This window comes from Papio anubis, chromosome 8 (genome assembly GCF_008728515.1).
Source record: "Papio anubis isolate 15944 chromosome 8, Panubis1.0, whole genome shotgun sequence".
In the NCBI taxonomy this organism is placed as follows: domain Eukaryota; kingdom Metazoa; phylum Chordata; class Mammalia; order Primates; family Cercopithecidae; genus Papio; species Papio anubis.
Genome location: NC_044983.1, coordinates 124,776,396 through 124,800,119, shown reverse-complemented (window position 1 = coordinate 124,800,119; position 23,724 = coordinate 124,776,396). Strand labels below are relative to the sequence as shown.

At 40.4% G+C, this 23,724-nt stretch overlaps 1 long non-coding RNA gene across 1 annotated transcript in view; it reads left to right on the top strand.

Annotated features, from left to right (window-relative positions):
- Nucleotides 1-9,321: 9,321 nt before the first annotated feature.
- The window catches only part of LOC110744012, an 89,097-nt gene continuing 74,694 nt past the window's right edge, over nucleotides 9,322-23,724 (top strand). Inside the window, exon 1 of the long non-coding RNA XR_002524012.2 lies at nucleotides 9,322-10,160. This is a non-coding gene — a long non-coding RNA (uncharacterized LOC110744012). The remainder of the gene's footprint in view (nucleotides 10,161-23,724) is intronic.

Below are 23,724 nucleotides of genomic sequence, written 5' to 3'. Positions count from 1 at the left end.
TGTATTCTCTGTCTGCATGCCTCGTGGTCATTAGTCCTGACTGTTCCGCTTACTCATTCCATGATCCTGGGGATTTCACAGTGTTCCGCATTAAATGGGTTATCACATGGTAAATGCCTCATAAATATTATTGTTAGAGTAGACCCCGGAACAACACAGGTTTGAACTGAACAACTTTACTTTTATGTGGATTTTTGAAGAAAATACGTTAGAATTTGTTTTGAGATGTGCGACAACTTGAAAAAACTTGCAGATGAACCACATAGACTGGAAATATCGAGAAAATCATGAAAAAGTTTGGTATGTCATAAATGCATAAAGCATATGTAGAATCTAGTCTACTTTATCATTTAATACTATAATATATACACAAATCTATTATAAAAAGTTAAAACTTATCAAAACTTGCAGAAACACAGTATATGGTGCCATTCATAGTTTAGAGAACTGTAAACAAATGCAAAGATGCAGTATTAAATCATAACTGCAGGCAGGGTGCGGTGGCTCATGCCTGTAATTGCAGCACTTTGGGAGGCCGACGTGGGAGGATCACAAGGGCAGGAGATCGAGACCATCCTGGCTAACGTGGTGAAACCCTGTCTCTACTAAAAAGACAAAAAAATTAGCCAGGCGTGATGGCGGGCGCCTGTAGTCCCAGCTGCTGGGGAGGCTGAGGCAGGAGAATGGCCTGAACCCGGGAAGCGGAGTTTGCAGTGAGCCGAGATTGCACCTCTGCACTCCAGCCTGGGAGACAGAGTGAGACTCCATCTCAAAAAAAAAAAAAAAAAATCGTAACTGCATGAAATTAATGGTAGTGCCTACTTGTGTTGCTGTAATAATTTTGTATAGACCTCCTGTTACTATTGGAGGTGAGCTCAAAGGTTGTGTGTCCTCTTAAAACACTGTGTTACCCTAATCATTTCTGTGAGCAGTTTGCCTCTCCAGTAAATTGTACAGTGCAGTGAAGAGTGATCTCTCACAGTTCTTGCATTTTTCATCATATTTAGTACAATACCATAAACTTTGAATAACACCATAAGGCCCATACGAAGTACCGCTAGTGATGCCAGAAGTGCTTCCAAGCAGCAGAGAAAAGCCCTGACATGACAAGAAAAAGTTGAATTGCTTGATGTGTACCTTCGATTGAGGTCTGCAGCTGTAGCTGTCTACCCTTTCAAGACCGATGAATCTATCATAAAGGCCATTGTAAAAAAAGAAAAGAAAATTCATAAAACCACTGAATAATCTACTGTGTGTGTTATCAGTAAGGGTTCCATCAACAATAGGCTGCTGGTAGTTAACATTTTGGGAATCAAAAGTTATATAGATTTTTTTTTTCCCCTGCAGAACTGGTGTCCTTAACCTCCATATTTTTCAAGTTTCAACTGTAATAATATATTCCCTCATTCTCTACTCCTACTTTGTTTCCATTTGGACTTAAATCTTATGTTTCCTTTGACATTTTAGTATCCCAAATTTTATCTTAAAGAGAGTTAAAAAATTCCTGAATGATGCCAATTGATTCTTCAGAAATAGGGGTGTAGGCTCAGCTTACCAAATTTGGGTTCAACCCCTCCTCCAAGATAATTAACATGCACTGATATTCCAGATCCTTTTCCCCCTCCATGGTGTCCTGGCAGAGACTTTGTAAGGTTCAGGCTAGGTCTGCACAATACTCTCAGATAAATCTCTCCCTTTGTCACACTGTTGAACTGCTAATAAAGAGAGCAGGCAGGCATTGTAGCAGGGCTTTCTTTGGTCAGAGAGCCCTAATGGTGTGTCAGGATTGTATAATTCACTCTCCAAAAGAATCCAAAAGAGAGATAAATTGTTTAGTTGGGAGAAATTAACTGCGGATTGATCCTATCTGTTTTAATTTAGCACAAGACGGCTTAGACTACTCCAAAGAGCCAGATGGGCTATTGATCTGACAATCGGATAATCAGAGCATCAAAGCTGGGTAGGGGGTGGGGGTTAGAGAATTCGGAGCACCTGGGACTTTGCCAGGGTGGCTTTCTTGGTACAAAGCCACCCCTTAATTGAGCAAGTGCCTTTGCCTGCTAACAGGTCTTATTAGGAGCCAGAGCTCCTGAGGCCCAGGCCTGGCAGCAGCACGGGGCTGTCATGTAAAGAGATGATGTCTCATGCTGGGTGTGTTGGGAGAGAGATGCCACTTGGCAGTGGAAAGGGGATAAGCTGGGGGGCAGGGGAGATGAGAGGCGGGTACTGTGCTCTAGGAGGGCACTGACAAGATAGGAGAGCTGGGATTAGAACCAGGCAGTAGAACTTGGAAGCTACAGGGCCTCTGTTTTCCTCTCTTCCTTTTACTTTATTTTCTTTAAAAAATATTCGATCTCTTTTTCCAGTTTGTTTCACTTCTGTCTTGTGTCTGAGTTACCGCCCCCACCAACACTTGCAGCTGCATTAACCCTGTTACTGGTCTATAAAGAGTGCTTTCTCTGGAGGAGCCAGGGCAGAGGTGTGTAGTGAAGCTGAGTGTCTCCAGCTGGGTGAGGGGCCCGAGTGTAAGTGGGGTCACACCGTCCCATTGTCCTGAAGCTTTGTTTGTGGTCAGATTTCTCCTCTGGCCCGCAGAGAGTTAGATGTCTGCTGTTTCAGGACACTCCCAGATGGGTCAGGCAGAGTTCTTGGGATGCCACAAGTGATATGTCAGGACGCCCTGACACATGAGCTATCTGAAGGCCCAGCCAAGGCCCACATATCAAAGGGCAAATGGAGTCATGGGGGGCCCAGAGAAAGGGTGGATGATTCCGGAAAATGACACTTGGAACAGAGTTTTGCAAGCTCCCTGTGTCTGACTTTGACAAGACCCTGAGATCCCTTACTCCAAGGACCTGTTTCTGGGGATGGGGCTGGTAGCAGGCCCCGGAAAGTTGTGTTAACTCTGGGTGGTCATCTGTCAGCAGGACTCTGACCAAGGATTCTGCAGTGCAGCAGGGATGTGCAGGTGGCTATAAATGTTAGAAGGCAAAGCTGAACTCATCCTGCTAAGGAAAGTCACGACAATGGTATAAACTTAGGCTTTTTAGCTGGGGGCAAGGATATTGGTCCTCTTTTTCCTTATTCTCCTCTGCCTTCCCCTCCATCCTAACCCTTACCCCACTCCTTCCCGGGAACCCAGTGATCTCCGTCATTCACGGAAAATTTTGTCAGAAAGACCATATATCATATCAGGATATCATCAAGTCCCCTGAGCATTTGGTCTATAATGAGGAATAGAAAAAAGTGATACTTAACATAAGCCGGGTCAGATTTATCTGGAGGTAGACTTCTGAGATAACAACATACCATTCCTCTGTTGTTGAAGTATCTTGGATAAATGAGCAAAGGCAGAGGGCAGAAAAGTCTTCTAAGAGAAGGAGATCATTCCTTTCTTCCTTCCTTCATTCATTTAATTTGACAGTCTACTATGCTAGACTTCTAGACTGTGGGGAGCCAATAATTACTTCAGTGACCTCATGGAACTTGCATCCTTGCATGGAGAGAATGGTAATAAAAAAATTACGTCTCAGGTGTTGAGGGCTAGGAATATATATATTTTCAAGATACTAATTATATAAGATTTTGCTCTTTGTTTAAATGTCAAAATGAAAGCTTTAAATTAAACGGATGTCACTAACCCTAAGTACTTTATATCAGTGTTATTCAGGGGCAGTTGAATGGGTAGTTTTATAAATTTGTCTTTTCTGATTTTTGATTCAATTTATAGATGGGACAACAGATCCATGAGTTAACCTACATATTCAGTTTGAATTTTTCATAAAGCAAAGCCTGCTTTGCTCCCATTTTCTGTTCATTTGCGGGAAAATAGAATTTTTGATGTCTGAAATAATAATGATTTCTTTTTCCCATCTAAAAGAAATATCAACTAGAGGAATAGCTAGGTTCTTGACATAGTGGAAAAATAATAAAGTATATTAATAGCTGAACAAATGGATCTTGCTGGGAAATATTTTGGACTTTCAATGGTCTCACGGAGATAGAATATTTCTTGAACCTAAAACCCTTTTTTTTCTTTTGGTATTTTGACAAAAAAGACTAAATGCCTTTTGATTAAAATTGTGGAATCATTTGAAGGTAAGCTTTTGGAATGCCAGGGAACCGAGGCCCTGAATGCATGGAGCACTGAAGCCCACACATTGGCGTCCTCTTGCTAGGAGGCTGGCCTGACCTCCCCTCACTCTCCCTGCATTTTCAGCATTGCTACGCTAACTAGGGCTCAGGACTCTTAACCTGTAGCTGCAAAAATGATAATTCTTACAAAAGCCTGGCAGATGAAAGGCTAAAGACAGATTCTGTATTTCATCTATGTAAGATGACCTAATAGTGAAGGGAAACTTTAGACTAAGAGAAAACGCCAGTCAAGCCCATTAACAGTCACAGACCTTTGTGTTAGGGTTTCACATGCAATTGAATGATCTAGAGACAGCTTGCTTTAGGGGAAACAGATTTTGAACTCAACGAGTCTTGTTTGAGTTCTGGCTAGCTATGAGACTTTGGACCGTCTGACTCTGAACAGGTTGCCTAACCTTTTTTGTCTTCCACATCTTTAATGAGGAAAGTAATAGTATCTACCTCTTGGGATTGTTAAGAAGATTAATGAGTTCATATATTTAAAACATGTCACAGTGTCTAGTGCATAGTAAACATGATATAAATGTTAGTTATTACTAACTCTGGATCTCAGTTTTCTGACTCATGAGATGATATGCAGCTCAGGCTGTTTAAAAGCCATGAAATGGTGCTGTCTTTTGTAAATAGTAATATACCAAGCAAATGGAAACTAATTTAGGCCATGTTATTTTTTAAAGTTTGAACCTTCCTCTTTAGACAGTCTGATTATTTTCTCTCATTTAATCATTATCCAATTAATTGACAGGAAAATAACCCCCAAATAGGCCCCCATGTATTTTTGCATTTATTACTGGTGGTTTGTACTGAGAGACTTCAGAGAAGATTTTTATTTAAAATGTTATGCAAAATCAATATAATCCATTAAAATAATTACAAAAATAATGACAAATGAGCAAAACAGATCATTATTTATGAGTAGACCTGAGAGATATGAGAGGCCCTTTTGAAACACTTAGACTCCGGGAATAATTCAATGCTATCTAATTCAATTCACTTGAAATATTCACATGAAAGTATCTACTAGGTATCAGGCAGTGTACTAGCACAGGAGAGGTTAATATTTAAATTTCTCTGCCCTCAAATAATTCTCAATTTAAGAAAAGGATCAGATAATAACATGTGTAAGTATAATACAAGGCAAGATATGAGGGGACCTAAATTCTCTGTGATTTCAGAGAAGAAAGATATCCCACTAAGTGAATGGGAATATAATCACAGGTTTTAAAGTCAGAAGAGAATTTAGTGATGATCTTACTTAACCTTTCATGCAATTAGAATTTTTTTTCCACAATAGCATTCATTCATGGGTCAATTTATTTACTTGCTCATTCTGTAATTCCTGAGTGCCTGCTGTATATCACAGATGTAGGACAAACAAAGGTTAATAGGACATGATATTAGTGTTCCTTTTTGACTTGGGAGGTCAATTTTTTTCTCTTAAGACCTTCAAATGATTGGATGGCCCACCTGCGTGATGAAGGGTCATCTGTTTTAGTCCAAGTCTACTGATTTATTTTTATTTATTTTTAAATTTATTTTGAGACAGGGTTTCGCTCTGTCCCCCAGGCTGGAGTGTGGTGATACAATCATGGCTCACTGCAATCCCTGCCTCCCGGGTTCAAGCAATTCTCATGCCTCAGCCTCCCAAGTAGCTAGAGTTACAGGTATATGCCAACAGACCTGGCTAATTTTTGTATTTCCAGTATAGATGGGCTTCCATCATGTTGGCCAGGCTGGTCTTGAACACTTGGCCTCCCAAAGTGCTGGGATTACAGGCGTGAACCACCGCGCCTGGCCCAAGCCTACTGCTTTATATGTTAATGTCACCTAAAAAATATCTTCACAGAAACATCTAGAATAATGTTTGACTGAATATTTGGATACTGTGGTTTAGTCAATTTGGTCATCATAAATAAAATTAACCATCACAGATATCATTCTTGCCCCCGACGGCCTTGCAACATTGAGCAATATATGTATGTGAAAAGATTTACTGTTCTGTGTAATTGTTGTTAATGATAGAGGGAAATTCCAGGAACTGTGGAGCACAAGGAAGGGGGCAGCTAATCTAACCTGAGAGTGTCAGAGAGGGCTTCTCAGAAATGGACATCCAGGCTGAGTCCTGATGACTTTCATCATAACCATGTGAGGCAGAGAGCATTGATCTTCTTAATCTTGGCGAGGTTGAGAAGAGCACAATATATTGAGAAAACACAAAGAGCTAGGAAGAAGGAATAAACACACACACACACACACACACACACACAGAGGGGGGGAGAGAGAGAGAGAGAGAGAAGCTACTGTAATCACAGACTGAAGGTTGAGTATTGCCAAAGATAGCCTGGCTATTTTGATACACTATTATTTATTGAAATTTTAGTAGCAGCTAAGTGGTCTCCCATATAGCTCGAGTCATATGTATTAAAACACTATATTTGTAAATGTCTTTTCCCCACTGCCTAAATTTCTACAGCCCTTCCTTTTGCCACAGTTTTCTTCCTATATGGATCCTATTTCAAGTAATGTGACATCTTTTCATGATTGTATATATGTGTCTGAAACTGTATAAACACCATATCTAACTCTCACAAAAATCTACATGTTAGATAATTTTATGTACATATCAAAAGTGAGAAGACTAAGTATCTTAGTTGACTTATTATTTGTCCTCAGTTCCATAAGCATTGAAGGGCAAAGGCAGGATTTGAACCTAGGATTTTCTTACTCCAACAATTTCAGCCACAACAGGAGGGTCACAAGAAAAATGGCTGCTGGTGATGGATGAAGTAATTGAAATGAGTGAAACAGGTGTGTGCACATGCACATGTACCTGCATGAGGGATGGGACTGTAGCAAATTGTAGAACTCATGACTCTTCCAAAAAGGGCAGGTGCTGCTCGGCTCCATCCAAATGCTGCTGCATGAAAAACAAACCTTGCCTTGGCAGATCTTTAGTTTTCAAGAGTAACTGGAATTTTGTTTTTATTTTTTCTTTCTTTCTTTTAAAGTATGAAATCTCTTTATTTTCAATGCTGGCCCCAATACATAAAAACACCATGTAGGCCAAATAAAACACACCTACTGGCTGGGTGGTTCCCATGAGTCACCAGTTTCTGACTTTTGATCTATACTATTATTCCTCCCAATATATAAATATTTCTAACACATTAACATTGTAACACCTCAGAGTGTTTAAATTTGTAGTAATAATATTTGTGGAACTAAATGTGATCTCCCATGACTTTCATCATAACCATGTGAGGCAGACAGGGAATGATCGTTACACTCCTATTGTCCTTGGACAAACTGAGGCTAAAGGGAATTATCACACCTGTCCTAGGCCACACGTGACTGAAAAAGGACTTGTGTCTTTCACTAGAACGCAGTCTTTATTATCCTACGTAGCTTTCTTCAACACTAGGTGAGAAAACAAGAATTAAACTAACCAGGATATAGAGTGAAAGGGAAAAAGGCCCGTGGCTCTTTATAGATTAGTGTTTAAGGAAATTAGAGAAGTAGAAATGCAAGAGAAATGGTCGGGAATCAGAGCTAAGCTGGGAAGTTAGGTCTTGGCTGCTCTCAGACTCCAAAGAAAGATGTGGGCCATGACATACTCAGCCCCTAACCCAGAGCTTCTTGTCCAAAGTGGGTATCAGTACAGGGCTCTGGTGGGATTCCTCTGATCACAATGACACTTCAGTTGAAAGAAACGTTGCAGTTATCTAATAATTCATTTGTTGAATACTCGATTACTAAGAACCTACCATGTTCCAAGTGGCATGTGGTTTCCTTATCTCTCTGTTCCTCCCCTTCTCACGAAATCAGATCTGGAAGCCATGGTCCTAGAACGTGGAAGGTTGAAGAATGATTTGTCTATTTAAAAATATAAACCAATTCTTTGTTCTGTTGACTGTCATCATGGAAGTGGTTGTCCTTGGGGGGAAGTGGAGAGATAGGAATTGGATTCTGAAAACAATCTATTCTTCTGCTTTTTGAGACTATGATACTTCTAGCAGATTCAGGCCTAAATGGAATATATTGTTGTCTGAAAATTTGAATGCTGTGTAAAGGACAAACAACTCAATTTGCATTAATTAACGTACACTCTTTACCTTCTGTAAAAGACTATTCAATATGATATGACAGCATGCTGTACAATATGGTATGATACAATAGGGACACTGTGGTTTGAAGAGATTCTGGGGCTCTATGGAAATGAGGGGTTTAGGCAACTAAGTCATCTCAGATATCTCCTATTTGCCAGCTACTGTAGTAGGCCTTGGGGAATACAGAAGGGTACAAGACTTCTCTCTGCTCTTGAGTAGACAGTGAATCCCAGGAGGGATGACAGACTTGTAAAGTGAGCTTTTCAACTCCGTGGACCTGGGGTCTATGAGAGTACAAGGGAGCCTGATGGAACCTGGAGGGTCAGGGAAGACTTCCAGAAGAAGTAACTCTAGATCTTGTAAATGGCAGCTGTAATCATCTGAAGCCTTTGCGGGGAAAATGCTATCTGTGTATTGCTTTAATATTCGACCTGTGGACAGTGATGCACTAAGAATAGGGCAGGATGCTGGGCGAGAGCAAAGCAAGGCTGTGGGAGAAAATATGAAGCAGACACAGGCAGAAGAAACAAACTGGAAAACTGATGAACAGGTAGCTGGGTGGAAGTGTGGAGTTTAGATGCGCTCAGGCACTACAACCAAGGAAAAGAGAGGAAGAAAGGATACAAGGGCAACGTAAAGGACTGGCAAGAAACTAGTCAGGGACCAGAGATCACAAAAGTAAGAGAACATGCGATAAGAAGAGTCCAGAGCAGTCACCTAAAAATTAGACAGGAGACTCCAGTGTCAGTATCTCTAGGACCTGATTCCAAAGGAACATTTCCTCCTCATGTCCTTCCCAGGAGGATAGAAGCTCATCTCTTGGCTAAAAGGCTGATGGGAGCCTGGGTGCGGTGGCTCACGCCTGTAATCCCAGCACTTTGGGAGGCTGAGGCGGGTGGATCACGAGGTCAGGAGTTCAAGATCAGCCTGGCCAAGATGGTGAAACCCCATTCTCTACTAAAAATACAAAAATTAGCTGGGCAGGGTGGCATGTGCCTGTAATCCTAGCTACTCCAGAGGCTGAGACAGAGAATTGCTTAAACCTGGAGGGGTGGAGGTTGCAGTGAGCTGAGATCGCGCCACTGCACTCCAGCCTGGGTGACAGAGCGAGACTCCATCTCAAAAACAAAAAACAAAACAAAAGGCTGATGGGAACACTTGGCTGGAATAGGCCAGGAATGGGCAGGAATTGGAGGAAGTTTCTTAACATTAAGTTATCTAACATTTTGATGAATGATTCTAGGCCACGGGAAACATCTCAAATGATATCAAATGGTTTAACAATGAAATTTTTTTCTTTAATTTTTTGTCTCATGGTATGAACTATTCATGGACTGTAATATCTGATTTCAGCTTTACTCAAACATTTTAATCCATAAATGTTCACAAGTGATTCATATAATTATGGAAGTTGGCCTTCTGGGTTGACGGTGGTCTTTTGTCCAGTTATGACACGTGCTTATAGATGCAGATGCAAAGCAATCTGATGTTTCCTCTCTATGTGTCACTGCGGAGGAAAGTTACAGGAAATACACAGAGAAATATTTTAAAGATTAATATTAAACATGTTAAAGGAATATTAAAGGGTTAAATAGATTAATATTAAATATATGAAAGAGATTAAAGAGTGGCCTGAGGCAGCAGAGTACCTAACAAATTCTGCTCTCTGTTCTTACATGAATTGCAATTTTTTAGATCTACTTAGGCATCTTACTTAGGTTGAAAGTCTAATTGCAAAGTTATTAAAACAGCTCCAGATAGTTGCATAGTCCCTCCTAGAAAAACAACATAATCAAAACGACTAACATAAATAACCATCTACAAGCCTGGCATTATTCTGTCTGTGCTACAGGTGCAGAAACTGGAGCTCAGAGAGATGAGAAGAAACAGTGCATCATGGTAAGCTCTGGGGCTTTGAAGTTCCACTAACTGGTCGGGATCTTAGTTCTGCCTCTCACCAACTGCACATCCTTGGGTGATTTGCCCTTCTCTTAGCTTTGGTTTTCTTTCCTCATGCCGACAGTCCTCTATTCTCTCCTTACAAGCACCCTGTTACTTCTGTTGTGTAGTCTATGCCAAGAAATGGAACCGCCAGTCTGGTCCTTGGATCTCATGTGGGCCTTTTATCTGGAGCCTCTTCCTTCCTCCATCCCATCACAAGTCCTGGGGCTTTTGCACCAAACACTTTCCAAATCTGTTCACTTTGCTCTGTCCCCACCACTCCAATCCATGATCTCTCTTCTCACTTCTGGTCCCCTGACACCATCTTCCGCTCACCCTGCTTCAACCTCTTTCTCTACAAGCAGCCAGAGGGAACTGTTTAACCTTCAAATTTAATCTGCAAACTCCTCCATTTATGCCCTTCTTATGGCCTCCTAGTGCTGTGAGGATAGAATTCAAAATTTCCCACATGGTTAAGAAGCCATGTGCCTATGTCTCCAGCCCCACATCCTGCCATATTTCCTCTTTTCCACATTTCAGCCATTCTGTGCTATTCTCAGTTTCTCAAATGGACTACACACTCTTTCCCTCTCACATAACCTCCACACTTTCATTCTGTCCCTTCATCAGCCCATTTTCTTTGCCTGGCTAACTTCTACTCAATTATCAGGAAAGGCTTCCTGATCCTGATTGCCGAACTGGATTAGGTACCTCTATCGTATGATCCCACGGAACTCTGACCTCCTTTCTCCTGATACTCACCACACTTGTAATTTCTTGTTTAGCATGTGTATTCCCAAATGGATTGTAAGTTCCAGCCTCAGTGCTATAGGTCCTGTGCTTATCACATAGTAGTTGCTCAATAAATATTTGCTGAATGAATGCATAAACAGGAGCATTGTGAAATTAGTTAGGTAAAAGAGTAGAATAGATCCTAGGACAAAGTAAGCTTTCAATAAAAAGTAGCTCTTCTACAACATACTTTCATCTGAAAGTTTGTAAGTGCGGAGCTGAGACTGGAAACTTGGTCTCTTTGATTTAAAAAACCATGCCCTTTCTTCTATAACAACTTATTTGCAGTTTCTGACTTAAATGTTGATAATTTTGGTTTTAGTTTACCAAACCTAGTAGAGTATAATCCTCTTCTTGTTGAAGGCTTTCCACAAATTAGACTTGCTTATTGAGGAAAACGAATGATCTACCTTTAAATAAATACCTTTCAATAACTTGCTTGGCCCAGGTCAAGTTGACCAGACTCCTTAAAAGGCACAATGAATTACAGTATTGTCCAAAACTGTGGAAGATACAAGTGAGGGATACTGGCTCAAGGAGGAGTCGAGTCCAAGGGGTTAGGGTCAAAACAGACAAAGAATGGTGATACAATCTCTGCAGCAAGCACACATATAATTTCCATGTAGCTGGATGTGTCTGGCTCCCATCGCTTCTAGCAAAACATCTTCTCTGACCTGGCTTGTGATTGTGTAATTGCTCCATGGAGCCTGGCTTCTCTCAGACTTGACAAATGTGAAGACCACAGACAAACAATGGATCCGTTAACCCAAACTCCACCAGCATTGGAAAGACTTGTGGTGTTGTCTTAGGAACATGACACATCTGAAACAATAGGAGTACGACAATAATGTCTTCCATTTGCCCAGCACTTTCAGTTATAAATACTGTATGTATTTATAAATGTATCCATGTGTCTTGATCCTTCCACAAATCCAGAAATTAGGATAGTATAGTTTAAGGGTGCTTGGCGGCATTCATGTCTTATGATGGGGTGGAGTTTGTTCAATCCAGGAGAAGATAATGAATTTGTCATTTGAGAAAAAGTATTTAAAAAGGAGTCTGAAGGCCTGGCTTTTAGTCCGGCTTTATTTTATTTTATTTTGTTTTATTTTTTAGCTGAGTATCTCTCAAAGTTCATTTTACCTCTCTGGATCTCAATGTCTTCATCAACAGTGAGGATCTGAATAACTTCCCTGACCGCCCAATAGGGCTATTTTAAAATTTATATAAGTTAATAAATGAGAACCATTTTATAACTGTAAAGTAGTATTCTAAAATCAAGTGTTGTTTTTGTTGTTAATATCGTAGAGGATATATAATATGGTAATTCCTCATTGCTTTTTTAATAACAGTGACCAGGAATAATGATGCAATCATTCATGTTAACTAATATTAGTTATTAGTTGTGATACAGGAGAGAGGGGGAAGTAGAGGCAGACTTCCTCACCCACTCACTGTTCTGGGGCAGCCTCTGCAGGCAGGTGTCCCTGGCCCCAGGGGGAGCACAGCAGAATGCAGTTTAGCTGTAGATAATTTACTCCAAAACAGAAAGGTGGGAGGGCTGGAGAATGTGGCCTGCCTGTGAGGGTCTAGTGGGCCTCTTTACACTGAGGCTGACTGACTCACACAGTCCCTGAAGCCTGGGACCAGGAAAGGTCTTTCTGCAAAGCCCTTGAAGCAGAGAAGAGCAATGCTTCCACAAAGAAAAAGTGGAAGAGGCTGGATTGTGTCAGTTCTGTTTCTCCTTCCAAATGCACTGTTCTTCTTGGGTGGGAGAGGCAGGGAGTGGGAAGGGGAGGGAGTGAATAAGAGAGTAGAGAAAGGCCAGGAGTATTACATCAATAGATGTCCTTCTGAGAAACTAAGATTTGCGATGGAGATCCGATGACGACCTGATCTCGAGATCGAGCGCGCGCGCTTCTGAAATTACAAATGCCTGATCTTGCAGCGGCAGCAGCAAAGTAAGATGGAAGTGATGATCCCGCAACAGCCCTTTAGAGAGAAATAGTAGGTGATATTATTCTCATTTTATAGGAGAGGAAAATGAAGCACAGAATTGAATGATTCGCCTCAGATCACAGAAAATGGCCATGGCAGAGTTGGAAAAAGCACGTAAATCTCTGACTGCTGGGCCAAGGCCATTGTGGGCTATCATGCTACTGCTTAGACAATAGAGTGACAGCTCATGGACAGTACAGTTTTAAAGGTAGCCCTCATTGGGAAATCGTGTATACTCAAAGTGATACTCATCAGCTGTGGGTTTGCATTTAAAGGCACAATGTATCTCTGTACCCCAGGTTCACATTCCCAGAAGTTTGATATCCTCACACAAGGAGACGAGCTGAGGTTGAGGCTGACCTAAAGAGCCACAGATTCCCATAGTCCTCTTCATCCTCACTCAAGGGAAAATGGCGTGTTCTTAGGGTAGAATGCAGGGCAGAACCATCTACCATTGTGAGAGGAAACACTTAGAAGTGCTTACTATGTTCTAGTTCCTGCCCCAAACACTTTACATGTATGATCTCATGTGACCTTCACAGCAATTCTAAAGTATTTGTACTTAGTTGTCCCCATTTTTTACACATGTGGGGATTAAGGCAGAAGATGTTAAGTGATTTGTCACATGTCATACAGTTAGCACTTGATGAGGCTTCAATTTGAATCCATAAAACTTGGATTCAGGGGTAACAAACATCACCACTGAAGTTGGCTGCCTCATCTGAATGTACACCTGTGTGCATGCATGTGTGTTTGAATTGTTCCTGGTATGTTTGAATTAGACAAATTTAAGATACTCACAATGTAACTTTATTCTCAATCCTGTTATCCTCTATTTTAAAGCTATAGATTTTAGAAATTTTAATCTCTCTGAAGGTAATTTCTCAATCATGATTTCCACTGCAGGGCACAGGTGACGTCTTATTTATCTTCACAACCCTTTTAGTGTCTTTAGCATTGTGCCTGCCTGATAGTATCTGTGCATAAAATATTTGCTAAATGAATTCCTGATACTTTTTTCTTTTTTTTAACTTTAATTTTAAGTTCAAGGGTACAAGTGCAGGTTTATTACATAGATAAACTTTTGTCATGGTGGTTTGTTGTACAGATTATGTCATCACCCAGGTTTTAAGCCTGTCACTCATTAGTTATTTTTCCTGATCCTCTCCTTCCTCCCACCCTCCACCCTCAGAAAGGCCCCAGTGTGTGTTGTTCCTCTCTATGTGTCCATGTGTTCTCACTCTTTAGCTCCCACTTGTAAGTGAGAACATGTGGTATTTGGTTTTCTAACAGTTTTTTCTATTATTGTTTTTGCAGTTTTTTGAAAAAGTACATGGATATATTTCCTAGAAACCTTGTTTGCTTGTAAAAATCTTGATTAGAAAAAATACTCATCTCTGTTGGAACTGTTACTTTATTGATCTCTGAAATTATGGTTTTATTAGTATCACTGCATGCACCTGGGTATTTGAGAGTAAGCAGAGGAATTATTAATGCCTTCAGAAGAGTCAATAAATGTTTGAGTATTTAACATTTCTGGGTCTCAATTTATTTTCTCATCTGTAAAATAGGAAATTCAGATTAGATGATATTTAGTGTACCAGCCTTAAGATTTTATGATCTTACTCAGGCCATTTAGGTATTTTCAAATACCCTGATATTTGGCATTACAAAGCTCAGTTATCTAGATATCAAATTGACTTTTCCAATGTTTATATTCATTATTGATGAAGTTGCTGTGTAAGAGGGCATACAAGGTGACTTCTGCTTGTATATTCTTCCTCAGCAAACTCACAGTCGTTCTTTAAGACCCAGGTCTGACATTACCGCCTCTGGAAAGCTTCTCCCGATCCTCTTACCTCAACCCTCAGTATCCCCTCCCTGAATTCTCCAGGCTGAGTAGGTTTCTAATCATCTGAGGTCTCATTTTGCCCTGAACATGTTTCTGTTATTAGATTTAACCCATCTGCTCCATTAGTCTGTGAGCACCTGAGAAAGAGGATACTCTTCCTGTTGAGGTTGCTAAGTTCACTACTTTCACTTCCTTTACTATGAGGTCTGCACTCAGAAAGCTGAGCCAAGGAGGGAAAGAAGCATGTACAGAAAGCATCAGTTGAGCCCCTGGATCCAGCTATGCTTAGAATTTTTTTGTTTCAGTTAATTGAGCCAAAACATCCTCCCTTTCCCTTTCCCTCAGTCTAGATTCAGTTGGATTCTTATCAGTTGTATACGCAAGATTTATAGTTTTTGACCTCAAGAGGCCCTGTCTAGTGGGAGAGATAGATATGTAATTGAACCATTGCAAAAGAATTCTAGGGAAGAGTTCAATACATAGCGTGCTACAAGAGTGTAGCAGAAGTGTTCCTTACCTGTGAAGTTCTAGTACCCAAAGTGTAGACTGTAGATCAGCAGCATCAACAGCACCTGGGAATTTGCTGGAAATGCAAACCCCTGTCTCAGGCCTATTGAAAGAGAATCTGCATATTAACAATACACCATGGAATACTATGCAGCCATAAAAAAGGATGAATTTGTGTCCTTTGTAGGGACATGGATGCAGCTGGAAACCATCATTCTCAGCAAACTATTGCAAGAACAGAAAACCAAACACCGCATGTTCTCACTCATAGGTGGGAACTGAACAATGAGATCCCTTGGACTCGGGAAGGGGAACATCATACACTGGGGCCTATCATGGGGAGGGGGGAAGGGGGAGGGATTGCATTGGGAGTTATACCTGATGTAAATGATGAGTTGATGGATGCTGATGAGTTGATGGGTGCAGCACGCCAACATGGCACAAGTATACATAGGTAACAAACCTGCACGTTATGCACATGTACCCTAGAACTTAAAGTATAAAAAAAAAAAAAAAAAGATACCCAGGTAATTTATTTGTACATTACAGTTTGAGGAAGAGCTGCTATCAATGACAGTGGGAGGGATATACTTAGTGACATTTTCCCATAAAGGATGGCACTTAAGATGAATTTTCAAGGATGATTAGGACCGCACTCCAGGAAGAATGATGGAGAACAGGAGGAGAGGCCTTAAGTTTCCAGGCAGAGAGAGCAGTGGTAAGAGAAACAGGAGTGGTGGCAATTTTGAACACAAGAGAGCAGGTAATGGTGAGAACAAGACTGAACATGTTGATCAGATGTGATTTGTTGTGAGGCACAGGGGGGCCCTTCACAATAGCAACACATTATTTTGAGGGGTCCTCAGACCAACCTGATGACTTTAGTGACTGGAAATCCATGGTAAAGGGAGAAATTTACTATATGACTCTTAACAGCCATCACTTGGAGGAATGATTCACTTCCTGAATTTACCATCGCTGCAGTTAGAAAGCCTTAAAAATGATCATTGATCTCGCAAACACACATTGCCCATATTACAGTGAAATTTCTTCTTTCCTAGAATTGCCAGGGTTTGCCTTTTAATGGCTAGTTTTGAATTGATTCAAGACTGGCAATCAATGGCAAATCTTGAGGCTTCCCCTGAAGACCGCTTCTGATTGTATTCTGATATTAGCATCAGTCAGTTACTGCATTTTCCTGAGTCATCTTCCCCATCTTCCAAAGAGGTGGCTAAACAGAAAATGTCTCTTCTTCAGTTCCTTTGTACACCTCTTTTGAAGTTTGTAGGGAGATGGGAGAAGATGAAATTTGGAAGAAAACTGTGAATAGAAAAAGTGAAACAAGTTGAGATTAAATTAAATTTATGACATGACAGGGCAGGCTCATTTTGCTTCATGAATAATGGTTAATCACTGTTTGAATCAGAGACTATTTACTAGCTGGTCCTCATAAATCAGGGCTGGGGAGTAGAATTATTTATCATGGGCTAATGTCATGTGACTTTAATATAGCCAAATATTTTAATAAGATTGAAGAGTCTTAGACACAAATGTTTTAAATGATGGCAGATCTCAAGGCACTGAGAGAAGAACCTTAGGATTTTTGAAGTCAGGTGCTGTCCTTTAAAAATTGAGCTTTAGACTGGGTGTGGTGGCTCATGCCTGTAATCCCAGCACTTTGGGAAGCTGAGATGGGTGGATCATGAGGTCAGGAGATCGAGACCATCCTGGCCAACATGATGAAACCCCGTCTCTACTAAAACTACAAACATTAGCTGGGTGTGGTGGCACTTGCCTATAATCCCAGCTACTTGGGAGGTTGAGGCACGAGAATCACTTGAACCTAGGAGGCACAGGTTTCGGTGAGCCGAGATCGCACCACTGCACTCCAGCCCGGTGACAGGGTGAGACTTCATCTCAAAACAACAGCAACAACAAACAAAAAATACTAATTGAGCTTTAATGATGTCTATGTTCTCTCCCCAACACCTGGCCCCTCCTGTCTACTCCACCCCTGGCACATGAGATGTGGCCAGATTTATGGTACCTGGGTCATTTTCTTGACTTCTTTTTCCACGTTATATAAGCTATTAAATGTAATTTATAAGAGTCAGGAACACATTCTAAATGTGAACACATTTACAACTATTGGAGGGAGACAAATGAGGGAGGTTATTTGATGCAGGAAAAGAAGCACAGGCTGGTGAGCCTAGTATCATGAGATTTAATTTCAATCCTGAAACTTGCTGTGGGACCTTGAGCTCATTTTTAGTCTTCATTCTGCAAATGAATCGAATTCTATAACCCTGTTGGGTTCTCTACCTTCTCTACTGGATCCCCTATGCAATTTTTATACCAATAAGATACTTGGCTTTAAGTTTGTGTGTGTGTGTGTGTGTGTGTGGTTTTTTTTTTCTCTAACATCTTTCAGAGAAAAGGAAAATACAAACCAAAAGGGCATACTTGGATGATGCCTACAGAAGTTAATGAAGGACACAAAAATATGTTGCTTAGGATTTCTAGGGGAAGAAAAGAATTGTATCTTGAATTAGTGCTGTCTCCATGAATTGATTAATTGATGGTTTCACTATTTAACATGCGTCTCTGTATCCTAGCCATGTGCAGGGTGCTAGATGAATGAGGCAGTATGATTTTTATGTTTACAATCTGGGGGAAGATTACTGGGCCACATGATACATGTTAGCATAATTACTAGTGTATGATCTAGTAATTATGATCTAATAGAATCTAATAGAATTTATCTAATCGAATCAGCTTTCTAAATGATCTAATAGAATCAACTTTAATAGGAGGCTTTGGGAACTAGCAATGAATCCTGGGGAAGCTGGGGAGTACTTCAAAATTAGGTGGGAATTGAGTTGGTTCTTGAACAATGAGTAAGAGTTTGTGAAGCTAGGTCTGGCAAGGAGAAGGAGCAGGGAATAATGAGAAGAAAGTAAAGTGCAGACTGTAGCTGGGGCTCTCCTCCCTGCCCACCCTCACTATTTGTGGTGGAAGGGCACCTGTAGAAATGGACCACTGATATGGCCTTAATGAAATGTAAGATGCCAGTGGAATCTATATCCACAGCCACCAGCAAACTGCTATCCTTCCAACACAGAAAATCTGCAGCAGTCCCTGTGGGAAGGAGAAGAGTGACTTGGCCTAGGTGATTGAAAATACGGGTCACTGAGTAACTTTCCAAGCTAATAGTTATGGTGGAAAGCAGTGGAAGCCTCATTTCTTTGTTATTACCTCAAGAAGAATACAGGAAAAGGGATCTTCAGATCTTCAATGAACTACAAATGCTCCACTCCTGTGAGTCGCCCCTCTGTTCTGAGATGCTGAATCCATGTGGTTGATCCATGTGCTTCACTTTCTGCTGCTGCCCTGACTAGTCCATTTCAAGAACGTAACTTAGTGTTCATGACCCATGTCCATACAAAGCCTACACGAATTTTTTGAAAAGCTCAGCTATGAGAGGGAGAACTGGTAACTGGTTCTTACCAGAAGAGTATGTGTGGTTGTGATACATTTTTAAAAAGATGGGCTATATCAGAGTATATTCAAATGTTGATGGGAAAGAATCTGGCAGAATGAGATTTTATGTAGGGAGAAAATAGATTGTTAATGGTGTAACGTCTTCTGAGAAGAAGAGGAATGGGACCCAGAGTGTAAGAGGAGAGAGGGGTCTTGAACAAGAGAAGCTACTCTTCTATTAATACAAGAGTAGAGTTAAAAAAAAAAAAAAACCCAACAGCTTAGGTAGCTTTTGTAAGTTTGTAGCAGGGAGGTTGAGAGTGTCTGGATGGTTTCTGTTTTCTCTGAGAAACCCCATGCCAGGTCATCTGGTAATAGTGAGATGGGGGAAAGGAGTAGGAAGTGGAGTTCTAAAGAGAAATAGAGGAGTTTTGAAACAATTGTGAAAAGTTGGAGAAAGTATCAGCCAGATTTAAGTATTCCCAAGGTCCAGTGGAGGTTCTGGGATGGCTCCAATGTGCTCACTGTGCTTGACAATTTGTTTGCCCCTCCTAAACCTCCAGAGACTCACTGTACCGCTACGTCGACCATCTCTTTTGCTTTTTTGGGAGGCTTTGTCAATGGGAAGAACTAGCAGGAGATCAGAGGAGGGGAGGAAAAGAAGGTCATGGTGTTGATTGCATTGACTTCCGCATTGTGGGGGCTGCCAGGGTCTAGTTGTGTCTTTCTTTTTTTTCTTTCTTTTTTTAGTTATTATACTTTAAGTTCTAGGGTACATGTGCACAACATGCACGTTTGCTACATAAGTATACATGTGCCATGTTGGTGTGCTGCACCCATTAACTCATCGTTTACATTAGGTATATCTCCTAATGCTATCCCTTCCCCCTCCCTCCACACCACAACAGGCCCTGGTGTATGATGTTCCCCACCCTGTGTCCAAGTGTTCTCATTTTTCAATTCCCACCTATGAGTGAGAACATGTGGTGTGTGGTTTTCTGTCCTTGCAATAGTTTGCTCAGAATGATGGCTTCCAGCTTCATCCATGTCCCTACAAAGGACATGAACTCATCCTTTTTCATGGCTGCATAGTATTCCATGGTGTATATGTGCCACATTTTCTTAATCCAGTCTATCACTGATGGGTTGGTTCCAAGTCTTTGCTATTGTGAGTAGTGCCAAATATATGTGTGTGTGTGTCTTTATAGCAGCATGATCTATAATCTTTTGGGTATATGCCCAGTAATGGGATGGCTGGGACAAATGGTATTTCTAGTTCTAGATCCTTGAGGAATCACCACACTGTCTTCCACAATGGCTGAACTAGTTTACAGTTCCACCAACAGTGTAAAAGTGTTCCTATTTCTCCACATCCTCTCCAGCACCTGTTGTTTCCTGACTTTTTAATGATTGCCATTCTAACTGGTGTAAGATGGTATCTCATTGTGTGGTTTTTGATTTGCATTTTTCTCACAGTGGCCCAGCCCCGTGATGATGGGCATTTTCATGTCTAACTGGCTGCATAGTAATAGCTGCTTTTTGGAGGTGTCTGTTCATATCCTTGCCCACACTTTTTGGTGAAGTTGTTTGATTTTTTCTTGTAAAATTTGTTTTAGTTCTTTTTGTAGATTCGGATATTAACCCTTTGTCAGATGGGTAGATTGTAAAAGAATTTTTTCCATTCTGTAGGTTTGCCTGTTCACTCACCGATGTTGGTTCTTTTGCTGTGCAGAAGCTCTTTAAGTTCAGTAGATCCCATTTTGTCGTTTTGGCTTTGTTGCCACTGCTTTTACGGTGTTTTAGTCATGAAGACCTTGCCTTTATTTCTATGGTACAGATAGTGCCTTCGCCTGGAGTTTTTAGATCTAGCATTTTTATGGTTTTTAGGTCTAATATTTGTGTTTAATCCAAAAAGTAAAATTAATTTTGCTGTATAAAAAGGTGTAAGGAAGGGATCAGTTTCCCCAGCTTTCTACATACTTGGCTGTAGTTTTCCCGGCACCATTTCGTAAATAGAAATTTCTTTTCCTATTTCTTGTTTTTGTCAGGTTTGTCAAAGATCAGGTGGTTGTAGATGTGTAGTATTATTTCCAGGGGCTCTATTCTGTTCCATTGGTCTATATTTCTGTTTTGGTACCAGTACCATGCTGTTTTGGTTACTGTAGCCTTGTAGTATAGTTTGAAGTCAGGTGGTGTGATGACTCCAGCTTTGTTCTTTTGGCTTAGGATTGTCTTGGCAATGCGGGCTCGTTTTTGGTTCCATATGAACTTTAAGGTAGTTTTTTTTCCAATTCTGTGAAGAAAGTCATTGGTAGCTTGATGGGGATGGCATTGAATCTATAAATTACCTCGGGTAGTATGGCCATTTTCACAATATTGATTCTTCCTATCCATGAGCATGGAATGTTCTTCCATTTGTTTGTGTCCTCTTTTATTTCACTGAGCAGTGGTTTGTAGTTCTCCTAGAGAGGTCCTTCACATCTCTTGTAAGTTGGATTCCTAGATATTTTATTCTCTTTGAAGTAATTGTGAATGGGAGTTCACTCATGATTTGGCTCTCTGTTTGTCTGTTATTGGTGTATAGGAATGCTTGCTATTTTTGCACATTGATTTTGTATCCTGAGACTTTGCTGAAGTTGCTTATCAGCTTAAGGAGATTTTGGGCTGAGACAATGGGGTTTTCTAAATGTACAATCATGTCATCTGCAAACAGGGACAATTTGACTTCCTCTTTTCCTAATTGAATACCTTTTATTTCTTTCTCCTCCCTGATTGCCCTGGCCAGAACTTCCAACGCCATGTTGAATAGGAGTGGTGAGAGAGGGCATCCCTGTCTTGTGCCAGTTTTCAAAGAGAATGCTTCCAGTTTTTCCCATTGGCTGTGGTTTTATCATAAATAGCTCTTATTATTTTGAGATACATCCCATCAATACCTAATTTATTAAGAGTTTTTAGCATGAAGGGCTGTGGAATTTTGTCGAAGGCCTTTTCTGCATCTATTGAGATAATCATGTGGTTTTTGTCTCTGGTTCTGTTTTTATGATGGATTACGTTTATTGATTTGCATATGTTGAACCAGTCTTGCATCCCAGGGATGAAGCCAACTTGATTTTGGTCATAAGCTTTTTGATGTGCTGCTGTATTCGGTTTTCCAGTATTTTATTGAGGATTTTTGCATCAATGTTCATCAGGGATATTGGTCTAAAATTAGCTTTCTTTGTGTGTGTGTGTGTGTGTGTGTGTGTGTATCTCTGCCAGACTTTGGTATCAGGATGATGTTGGCCTCATAAAATGAATTAGGGAGGATTCCCTCTTTTTCTGCTGATTGGAATAGTTTCAGAAGGAATGGTAACAGCTCCTCTTTGTGCCTCTGGTAGAATTTGGCTGTGAATCCATCTGGTCCTGGACTTTTTTTGGTTGGTAGGCTATTAATTATTGCCTCAATTTAAGAATCTGTTATTCATCTATTCAGGGATTCAGCTTCTTCCTGGTTTAGTTTTGGGAGGGTGTATGTGTCCAGGAATTTATCCGTTTCTTCTAGATTTTCTAGTTTATTTGCATAGAGGTGTTTATAGTATTCTCTGATGGTAGTTTGTATTTCTGTGGGATTGGTGGTGATATCCCCCTTATCATTTTTTCTTGCATCTGTTTGATTCTTCTCTCCTTTCTTCTTTATTAGTCTTGCTAGTGGTATATCAATTTTGTTGATCTTTTCAAAAAACCAGCTTCTGGATTCATTGACTTTTTGAAGGGTTTTTTATGTCTCTATCTCTTTCAGTTCTGCTCTGATTTTAGTTATTTCTTGCCTTCTGCTAGCCTTTGAATGTGTTTGCTCTTGCTTCTCTAGTTCTTTTAATTGTGATGTTAGAGTGTCAATTTTAGATCTTTCCTGCTTTTTCTTGTGGGCATTTAGTGCTATAAATTTCCCTCTACACACTGCTTTAAATGTGTCTCAGAGATTCTGGTATGTTGTGTCTTTGTTCTCACTGGTTTCAAAGAACATCTTTGAAATGTTCATATTTCTGCCTTCATTTCGTTATGTACCCAGTAGTCATTCAGGAGCAAGTTGTTCAGTTTCCAGGTAGTTGAGGAGTTTTGAGAGAGTTTCTTAATCCTGAGTTCTAGTTTGATCGCACTGTGGTCTGAGAGACAGTTTGTTATAGTTTCTATTCTTTTACATTTGCCAAGGAGTGCTTTACTTCCAACTATGTGGTCAATTTTGGGATAAAGGATGTGGTGCTGAGAAGAATGTATATTCTGTTGTTTGGGGTGGAGAGTTCTGTAGATGTCTATTAGGTCTGCTTGATGCAGAGCTGAGTTCAAGTTCTGCATATCCTTGTTAACCTTCTGTCTTGTTGATCTGTCCAATATTGATAGTGGAGTGTTAATGTCTCCCATTATTATTGTGTGGGAGTCTAAGTCCCTTTGTATGTCTCTAAGGACTTGCTTTATGAATCTGGGTGCTTCTGTATTGGGTGCACATATATTTAGGATAGTTAGTTCTTCTTGTTGAATTGATCCCTTTACCATTATGTAATGGCCTTCTTTGTCTCTTTTGATCTTTGTTGGTTTAAAGTCTGTTTTATCAGAGGCTAGCATTGCAACCCCTGCTTTTTTTTGTTTTCCATTTGCTTGGTAGATCTCCCTCCATCCCTTTATTTTGAGCCTATGTGTGTCTCTGCACATGAGATGGGTCTCCTGAATACAGCAGACTGATGGGTCTTGACTCTATCCAATTTGCCTGTCTGTGTCTTTTTATTGGAGCATTTAGTCCATTTACATTCAAGGTTAATATTGTTGTGTGTGACTTTGATCCTGTCATTATGATGTTAGCTGGTTATTTTGCTCGATAGGTGATGCAATTTCTTCCTAGCATTGATGGTCTTTACAATT